The sequence below is a fragment of the Arvicola amphibius genome, chromosome 4 (assembly GCF_903992535.2).
Source record: "Arvicola amphibius chromosome 4, mArvAmp1.2, whole genome shotgun sequence".
NCBI lineage: Eukaryota > Metazoa > Chordata > Mammalia > Rodentia > Cricetidae > Arvicola > Arvicola amphibius.
The window spans coordinates 38047555-38057192 of record NC_052050.1 but is presented as its reverse complement, the minus strand read 5'-3'; the positions used below and the strand labels follow the sequence as shown (position 1 = coordinate 38057192).

Genomic DNA, 9638 nt, shown 5'->3' with positions numbered 1-9638 from the left:
ACACAAATACGTTTATGCACTGTTAATTTTTAAAGGGTCCATTGTAAGGTCTGGAATGATGTCTCAGCAGTGAAAAGCACTGGCTTCTCTTTCAGAGAAACTGAGTTCTAGTCCCAGCACCCACATGGTAGCTCACAACCATCTGTAACTCCAGTTCCAGGGGATCCATTGCACTCTCTATCCTGAGAGATCCCGAGGCATGGGTGTGGTCATATGCATACATGCAGCAAACACTCATACACATAGTATCAAAATAAGTTAACAAATTTTTCGTGTTATTAAGGATTTCACCTAAAATATAGAAAGGTCTCTACAGGACAACCACTCCCAGTGTCTCCCTCCCTCCCTCCGTCCCTTTCTCTCTCTCTCTCTCTCTCTCTCTCTCTCTCTCTCTCTCTCTCTCTCTCTCTCTCTCTCTCTCTCTCTCTCTTTCCCTCTCTCTCTCTCTCTCTGCATATCTAGGGCAATTGTACTCAGAAAAAGCAGAGCCGAATTTGTCAAATTACTGCTTGCATTTAGAGACTCTCATGGAAATAAGGGAGAGTCAGAAACCAGAGTAATAACTTAAAATTAAAAGCATTCCACGATGAAACCATCTTGTGCACTATTCCAAGCAGTCTTAGGTGTTGGTCTTTCTGCAGATCCCAGCTCTGGACAAAGGCAGCCACCCTTGGGAACCAATGGCTCAGTTCACTTGCCATACGATTGGTCATGGTGCATTTCCGGTGATTAAGTCAGCAGGGCAATCATGACCCAGAGGTGAAGCAAAGCCATATAGGTAATTACAAACTCTCGTGCAATGGGGTGTCTTCGGAGAAAAATTCCCAGGCGGATACTAAACTGGTCAATGGAGCTAGCAGCTTTGCGTACCTTTCCATACATTCCTGCCAGATTAGTTTCTGTGTCATGAAAAAGAATAGGATCATTTTGCAGGCGTGTCCCTTCACTACTGTCAATTCCAGTCGTGTTAATGGAGGATCCGCTGCTGGGACCGGGAAAGGCAGAGTGCACCCGCGGCTCCAGGCGCTCTAGTTGGAAGACTAAGGAGCTCTCTTCCGTGCTGAGGCTCTCTGTGGTCGGCTTCTGGACGAGTGTCTCTGTTAGCTGATGGAGTCATCTTTCAGCTCTGACTGACTGCTGTTGCTTAAAGTTTTGTTGGTAAGGTTCTTGCTTTGTGCGTGCGTGTGTGCGTGCGCGCGCACAGGCTGCTGGGAGGCCGCCTCTTCCCTCTCGGCCTCCCAGTTTCCGGGCGTGCTTCGGGCCGCCAAACGGGAGAGGGAGATGCAAGATGGAGGCAGCAGCGAACTCCGGCTCGGGCCTCTGTCCGATGGCCCGACTTGGCAGGCAAGCCCCCACCTGGCTTGCATCTGGATGTAGTGAAAGGAGACAAGCTAATTGAGAAACTGATTATTGATGAGAAGAAGTATTACTTATTTGGGAGAAACCCTGATTTGTCTGACTTCACCATTGCTCACCAGTCTCTCTCTGGAGTCCACGCGGCACATGAAGAGAATTTTCTTGGTAGATCTCAATAGCACTCGTGGCACTTTCTTGGGTCACATTCGGGTGGAACCTCACAAGCCTCAAGAGATTCCCATTGATTCCGCGGTCTCATTCGGTGCATCCACAAGGCATACACTCTACGAGAGAAGCCTCAGACATTGCCATCAGCTGTTAAGGAAGACGAGAAGATGGGTGGAGGGGATGATGAACTCAAGGGCTTGCGGGGATTTCCAGAAGAGGAGACCGAGCTTGATAACCTGACAGAGTTCAACACTGCCCACAGCAAACGGATTTCAACTCTCACTATTGAGGGCGGGAAATCTGGACATTCAGAGACCAAAGAGGAAGAGGAAGAACTCACAGGTGACTTTCAGTGAGGACGATGAAATTATCAACTCAGAGAATGTGGATCCCTCTGTGGGAGGCTTCCAGAACATGGTGCAGACTGCAGTGGTTCCAGTCAAGAAGAAAGGGATGGAGGGCTCTGGCTCTCTGGGCCTGGAGGAGACAGGAAGCGGGCACATAACAGAAGTTTGCCTTCAGCAGAGGACTATACGGGAGCCGCCCACACACACAGTGAAACAGGCTCCCAAACGCATGGCATCCATGGGACAGCACTCAGCGGTGGCTTGCCCATGCCATACCCGAACCTCGCCCAAGATGTGGACTTGACTCCTCTTGTGCCGTCAGCAGTGACCATAAACCCCACACCAAACCCTGCAGTCTATAACCCTGAAGCTGTCAATGAACCCAGGAAGAAGAAATATGCAAAGGAGGCTTGGCCAGGCAAGAAGCCCACAGCTTCCTTATTGATTTGATATTTTTGGCTATGGAGTGGGTGGGCTGGGTAGGATGGGTGGGGGCTGGCAAAGGGGCTAATGAACTAGGGAGGAAACTTTCTGTGTGTGCGGTATCGTCTTTCAGAGTCTCCTGGGCCCCTAATAATATGTTGAGTCTAGGGGTGGGGCTAAAGTACCAGTTAGAGACCTGAGTCAGAACCCCTAAGTGTGGAGAAAGGCTCCCCAGGCCCTAAGCAGACTGCCCTGGTGCTCTCTCTCTGCCTCCATCGCCTAGGGCCGTTTTCATGTGAAGTCACACACATTCTGGAGGAATCCAGAGCTATAGAATCTTGTGCTGCCCTCTTGTGGCATCACCTTTTGTGTGTACCACGAGGCAGTTTTTTAAAACTATGACCAGTTAGGGTGGCTCACGTTGAACAGGAAAAAGACTCTACTTTGCAAGGACCAGGTTCGTATCAGGAGGACATTGCCCAGCTGTTGGTTTGGAGGCTCTCCCCACCCCCACATACCCCCTCCCCCACCCAGTAGCGCTGTCTGGTTATTCAGAGCTCCAAGCTAGACCTGGCTAACAGGAGACAAGGTAGGAACCATTGTATGAGCTTTGTACAGCTTTGTACAGCTTTGTACATCTGTGTAATAGGGCCTTTGCTGCTCCAAATGTAGCTTTTTACCTGTAACCTTTATTACATTGTAAATTAATGGTAAGCTGGTTCCTTAGTTTTTTGAATTTCTTCCTCTCGATCTTTAATTCGATCTTTAATTCTGTGTTGTAGCCTTTATTACATTGTAAATTAATGGTAAGCTGGTTCCTTAGTTTTTTGAATTTCTTCCTCTCGATCTTTAATTCGATCTTTAATTCTGTGTTGTAGCGTGTTCTTTGTTCTATGTAGATCTTCTTCCACGTAATGGAATTCCTGTTTCATCCGGTCCAGCTCGGTCTCCAGCTCTTGTTTAGAGGCTTTCTGCCTAGCTATCTGGTCTTGCAGATCTTGTAACTGTTCTCTTGCTGCGTGCGCTTCACTAACCTGCTGAGCCTCAACTCAGATCTCAGCTGATGTATCTGGCCCATCCGCTTCTGGGTCTCCTCCTTTTGCATCTCCTTCTCACGTGGAAGTTCTTCTAGCTCCATGCTGCCAGCAGTACTGCTATCCAGGCCTTCAAAACTGGAGCCTTCCTTTAAACTGGTTGTCAATTTTTCTTTAGGCTGCAGTATTCGCATAGCTTTCTGCTTGTAGTCAACTAATTCCTGCTTAAAAGACTCCAAGCCCGACCTGTGTAGCTTGACTTGCTGCTGGAGCTCATCGACCTTTTCTTCTCCTCAGAGTATTTTCTTTCTGCCAGAGTAACCGCTTCTGCCAAATTCTGACGTTCCACCTCCATTTTATTAAGGCGTGCAGTGAATCCACTCTGCATCTGTTTGTAGCTGTCCTGCTTTCTTCAGAGTGGCAGCGGCTTCATGCAGCCTCTCCTGAAGAGTTTGCAGAGTGTGGTTCTGTAGACTACTGTTTCTATTGTGATCCTGCATTTTTGGTGACTTTTCACTCTGCAAGGTTTCCAGTGCTACCCTGCGGGAACTCAGCACCTGCCAGCCTTCCGCATTCACACTTTGCGCACAGCCAGCTGGGAATCCTTTGCAGCCACTGCTTCAGTAAGGTCATCGACTTGGGCTCATAGTTCCCGAGATATTTGATCACTTTTTGAATAGTCAACATTCCATTTTTCAACTCTTGCCCTTGTCTTATTTAATTCTTCTTGAGTTTCTTTGGATCACTGAAGTAGTGAGGCCATTTCCTGGTTTAAAGGCTGTACTTCATTCCTGAGCAACTGATCCTCCAGGCGGAGATTAGACAATTCATGCCATCTGTTCCCATCGGTAGGTGCCGGGCTGTGCTCCGTGCTTTCCTTCGAGGATCCCTGGTGGCCTGCAGGTGCAGAATCAGAACTGTTCCCTTCAGGACTTTGGCTCCCAGGATTCCCTTCAGTGGGCTTGGTGGTGGTTACACTTGTGTCCACAGAACTGACGCTTGAGGATGGAGAGCTTGGAAAGACGGGCACTTTGCCCTTCTCTTTCTTGATCTCCACTCTCCCCGTTGGCTCCTTCTGGGAACTGTTAAGAAAATCAAACAGCAGCTCCTCATCAGGCTCTGACATTTTCCTTCGAACAAACTGTGATGAAGGCCTAGGGACAGATGCGTGTTCAGTGGGATGAGAGGCCTTTCCAGATGGCCTGGATCCTTCTTTCACATTTGCTGTGCCAGCTATGATGGTGGCTTTTTGATGCTGGATGTTCTCAGCGGCTGAGGAAATATAGTTAGCTTTAGGTCCAGTCTGGTATGTTGAATCTGTGTTTTGCTGGCAAAGTTCCGGATAGTCAGTATTTTTGCTATAAAAGATGTTACTGGTGTGGGGGCCAGCCATGATAAGCTAAGTATGGGCAGGTCACCCAAAGGAAGTTCTTTATTTCCAACCATTATCACCTGCCAGAGTAGAACCCGGCCCTCGATAAATTTAATAAGAGGCCTGAGTCTCAGTAGTTTACCCTGAAGCAATGCCTGGCTGCAAGAGGAACCACAAGCTGAGTTACCTGTCTCCCACCCAAGAACAGACCATTCAAAGGAAATGCCTGGCATTCCAAGCGTGTAGATAGGAACACCTGCCAGTGTTCTCTCACCAGGACACCCTAGACAAATGTCAGCCAGTCAGGGGTCTTAAAACCCCAGAAACTCCTCACCCCCACCTTTCCTACTATAAAACCCTGTTCTAACTGAGCTCAGGGGGCTCTGTTTATTCCAATATGTTGGACATGCGGAGAGACTGAGTTTGCAAACAATTAAAATAAAGGCTCTTTGCTTTTTACATATGGGACTCGGTTTCCTTGTTGGCTTTTGCGGGGACTTCGCGGATTTGGGCATAACAGCTGGTATTTTCCTTTCTGAGAGCTGTTGCAGCCCCTTGATCAACTCAGTTTAAAAGATCTTCTGCCCTTCTAGCAAGAACAGCAAACCAAGACATGATGGTAGCAGGATAGTCCTACTGAGGACGCCGAGTGAAGATGCCATGGCTTCATTGCCCACCCAGGCCGCTGGAGGAGCCGGCTGCTTCCTGGACCTGCCAGCTACCTCTTCCCGGACAGGTTAAAAAGGGTTTACTCTGCATTTGACTTGATTTTAAATTTACGTCTCCACTCCTGCAATATTGTTTCTTTTAAAAAAAAATCAATCTATCAAACAAACAAAAACCATCCATTTTCAGTTGATTATAAGGAACACCTCTAACTAACTGGTACATAATGTATAAAATCTTCTTAAATCTGTTTTCCTAAAAGAAATCAGGGGTTAAATATTGTTGTTAAATGCCTAAGTCTAACACAAATGACAAAATTAACTTTTGAGTTACCTGCAACGCTCTATACTTCCAATGAAAGCAAACAAATAGCAATGAGCACAATGATGCTCACGTATTCACCATGTGTTTGTTGGAAGAGCACTTCCAATCAGGAGATAGGAGGCTGGTGAAGGAAGCTGAGCTGGGGAGACAATGGAAGCAGACCCTGGTGTCTTCCGTCTCTGGTTGGCTGGTGCTGCACCTGAGGCTTTCCCATTGCAAAACCCGACACACCAGCTCCCACCTCTCTTTCCCCCTCAGACTATAGGGCTGTGTACTGTCTAATCAGTGTGGCTAAAGGGAAGGCAGCTTAAGGGAAAGACGTAAATGGGAAAAGAGGAGAAAAAAAATGAAAGAGCAAACAGCACAGGCAAGGATTCCTGGAAGAAATGGTCAGAGACCAGAAAGGAGCTCAAGAGGGAAGAGAGGATGGAAGGACTTTTCTTACACATGGAGAAGGTACAAGTAGAGAGGTTATATCGATCATAAAGATGGTGAAATTACAAGATGGTGACTTCTTCCTCAGACAAAAGCCTAGCAGCTTCAAAAAAGGCCTGATGGGCTTTTCCTCCTGCCAGTAGGACCCCACCACCACCTATCGACCAATCCAACAAGACCAAAGCCAGACCAGAATGTGTTTTCCCCAGACTTATGAATCTATCAGCTGCACTGTCTTCGTTCAATCTGAACAGTCATAAAATGGGGGCGGAAGACCCTTAAGAGCCCCCAGACATCAAGGAGAGACAGAACCTCAGCTTCCTGAGGCCCCCTCTGCTCTGCTCAGGGTCTTTTCTTTCTGTCTGTCTTGCTCTGTATTGTTTCCTCACCCCTAATAAAAGCCTTCTACAGGCTGACTCTGTTGCTGCGGTCTGCTGTGTCTGAGATTTCACTCCACCACCCTCCCTGCTGTGCTCCATAGTTTTCCTGCCTTTAATATTTGACCTGGAAGAGAAACAGAATCCCAGAAGGTCCCTAACCTGCAATACAAGTAGAGGTGCTCAGGGGAAGAGGGGCTTGTGCCCCAGGTAGGAGACAGAAGCAGTTGAGACTTCAAGGCTCTTGGTGCAATATTAAATGTGTTTTCCTTTGTGAGGTGACATGAACTCTCATTAGCAGGGTAGATCGCAGGGTAGTTTGCATCTTGAGCATCACTGAGACTTCCACTTCATAACGACCCGCTCCTTACAGTGATGCTAATTGGGAGTGGTCTTTAGGGGATGTCCCTTGTGGAGACTCAGGAATCCCATACTAGTGTAAACAGAGGACAATAGGAGCTTGTTGTGTGTTCTCACAAGATCTTGAAGGGACTTAGCAGGCTCTGGCCACTACATCTCCTCACCCTGGGTAGTGAGGTGAAGAAGAGTCTTGTTCTTCCACGGGCTCACTTCTTCATGTGCTACCTCCAAAAGGACAAGGGTCTATTGGTCACAGACAGGGACTGCCAAAGCTGCAGGCCTACACATCTGTCTTCCTCCTTCCATGTCCAATGAAGGGTCCAAGAATAAGAATATAAAAATGTAGATTCCAGAAATAAGCATGTATAAATAAGAAATATAAAGCCTAGGAGAATGAGAACAGACTGTCAGCAGCTCTCTAACTGTTAATAGTGGATTACCGTGCTTTACATCCTATAGCTCTATATACAAGGCCGAAGCATCTCTCTGCAAACTGAGCCTAACACCCCCACCACCAACCCCCAATCCATCCTTGATTAAAAAGGGATATGAGCTGAGTTAACTTTTAGGAGATAGATACACATGACCTCTGGGTTGCACATTATCCCTGCTATGTGAAACTGGGAGCATCAAAGGGGAGAGCACAGGGCTTCAGTAAACACTACCTGGAAGTACCAAGGAAGACAATAGACTAAGTACAAGCACTAGTTTAACTGAAAAGTGAAGATTGTAAAGTAAGGCAATCTGTATCTGAGTTTTACCTTGAGATTGTAGAAATTCCTTTGTTCAGACCTAATGCTTGATGCCCCTACTATAAGAAGGTAGATTCAGAACAGCCTTTGACACAGCCTTACAAAATCCATCTCTGGCATGGTCTCAGCTGACTGATAAACTTTTTGTGCCCCATGGAGGTTTTTATTTTAATTTTTAATTTTTTCCTGGAATAAAGTTTGCTTCTGGATTATTAGACTTTGGTGGTCTGTCTCCACCTTTGCGCACCCGCGTGGACCCAACACTTACAATCTCAGAGATGCACCCGCATGGACCCAATACTCACAATCTCAGAGATGCAGCCATGTGGACCCAACACTCACAATCTCAGAGAAGCACCCGCGTGGACCCAACACTCACAATCTCAGAGACGCACCCGCGTGGACCCAACACTCACAATCTCAGAGACGCACCTGCGTGGACCCAACATTCACAATCTCAGAGACACACCCGCATGGACCCAACATTCACAGTCTCAGAGACTTGCCACCGCGTCAGAGCACTGAAGATCACACACAGGTTATTGTGAGGAGCTTACATCCTTGCTATGTGGCATTTTCTAAGTGGGGAGAAGACAAGAGGTCACAAATTCTTGTTTGAGTTTATTGGCGATTACTGAGTTCAATCAGTACTAATGATCCTGCTCTAAATTACAAAGAGAAACTCTTCAAACTGATATCAGAAGGGGACCTATTTAGGTGGAAGAAACTGACCAGCAGTAAAAGAAAAACATACCAGGCGTCCCCGCAAGCAAGAGAAAGGAAAACAGAAAATAACCATGAGGGCTGAGCAATGTCCTGGTCCTGGGATGTGTGTGATCTTCACCACATCCTTCCTGCATCCCCTCCTGTACTTAGTGACCCTTCCTGCAGGCTGTCGGGAAAGAAGAGGCCACCATGGGGTATAGTCTGACAAAATGCTCACGTGAGTTCTTGCTGTATCACTTGAGTGGTTCTCCATTCCTCCAAAACCAGTCTATCTTTAAAATCCAACTTTAAAGTTAAAAGAAGCAAAATTCATATAAAAAGACTTGTTTAACTGTAGACTTCTCTCCATTGAGGTTGGCCAAGATATTTGGCATAATGAAAACCTGCTTTAATTCTTTATTTTCCTTTCTCTTTTTTCTTTCCTTCCTTCCATTCCCTCCGTCCCTCCCTCCTTCCCTCCCTCCCTCCCTCCTTCCCTCCCTCCCTCCCTCCCTCCCTTCCTGTGTTGTGTTGTTCTGTGGCTGAGTCCTCTACAGCGCTGAACTCTTCCTTGCCTATGGCTTTTAAGGCCTTGGTGAAGTAAAGTGCTAACCCACCACCCTCTTTCCATATGGAACTTTATTGTAGACAGTAGGAAGTGATAATATACAGTGTTATATTATGTTCACTGGAAAAACTCATCAAGAGATCAGTTTGCTTTGGGTAAATCTACATGTATTTGCAACATAATTGCGGAAACTCCAAGAAATGACTAGCAATCCAGGAGATGTAAACCTAGACTTAAATGTTTTTTAAAAACTTAAAAAGCTGAAAATGTGTAGTGTTGGGAAATGAGTCAGCAGGTGCACCTGTGGACCTGTGCACCCGGACACAAGTTTGGGTTTCCTGGATGAAGCAAGGTTCAAGGCCTCAGGCACCATCTCCTACTGAGGATTGAGCGCAGTGATGGAAAACACTAGAATACAGCAGGATGCATGGGGCATCGCTTCAGTGAGTCCAGGAGTGAGGTAGATGAGGCAGAACCACAAAGCTCTTTGATATAATGACTCTCTTCCTGAAGTTGGTGGTGGAGAGAGATCTACATCCGGGTCCTGAGGGCCCCTCCCTCCCCCTCCCTCCCTCTCCAGCCTCTGCTCTCCTACTGCTCTCTGTCTCTTCTCTCTGGACCTCTGCTGAAACTGTCTCTGCTCTCCTCTGCCCCTCACCTCTGCTGTAGTCTGTCTCTGCCCTGCCCCCTCACTTCTTACACACTGGGTCAAGGTTCCCAGGTGCTGGCAGAGAGGGGGAGGGAGGAGGAG

At 47.2% G+C, this 9638-nt stretch overlaps 2 pseudogenes; one reads left to right on the top strand and one right to left on the bottom strand.

The window, feature by feature from the left end:
* Positions 1-449: 449 nt before the first annotated feature.
* On the bottom strand, positions 450-5315 carry LOC119812143 (annotated as a pseudogene).
* Positions 1289-2879, top strand: LOC119812142 (annotated as a pseudogene).
* Positions 5316-9638: the final 4323 nt, after the last annotated feature.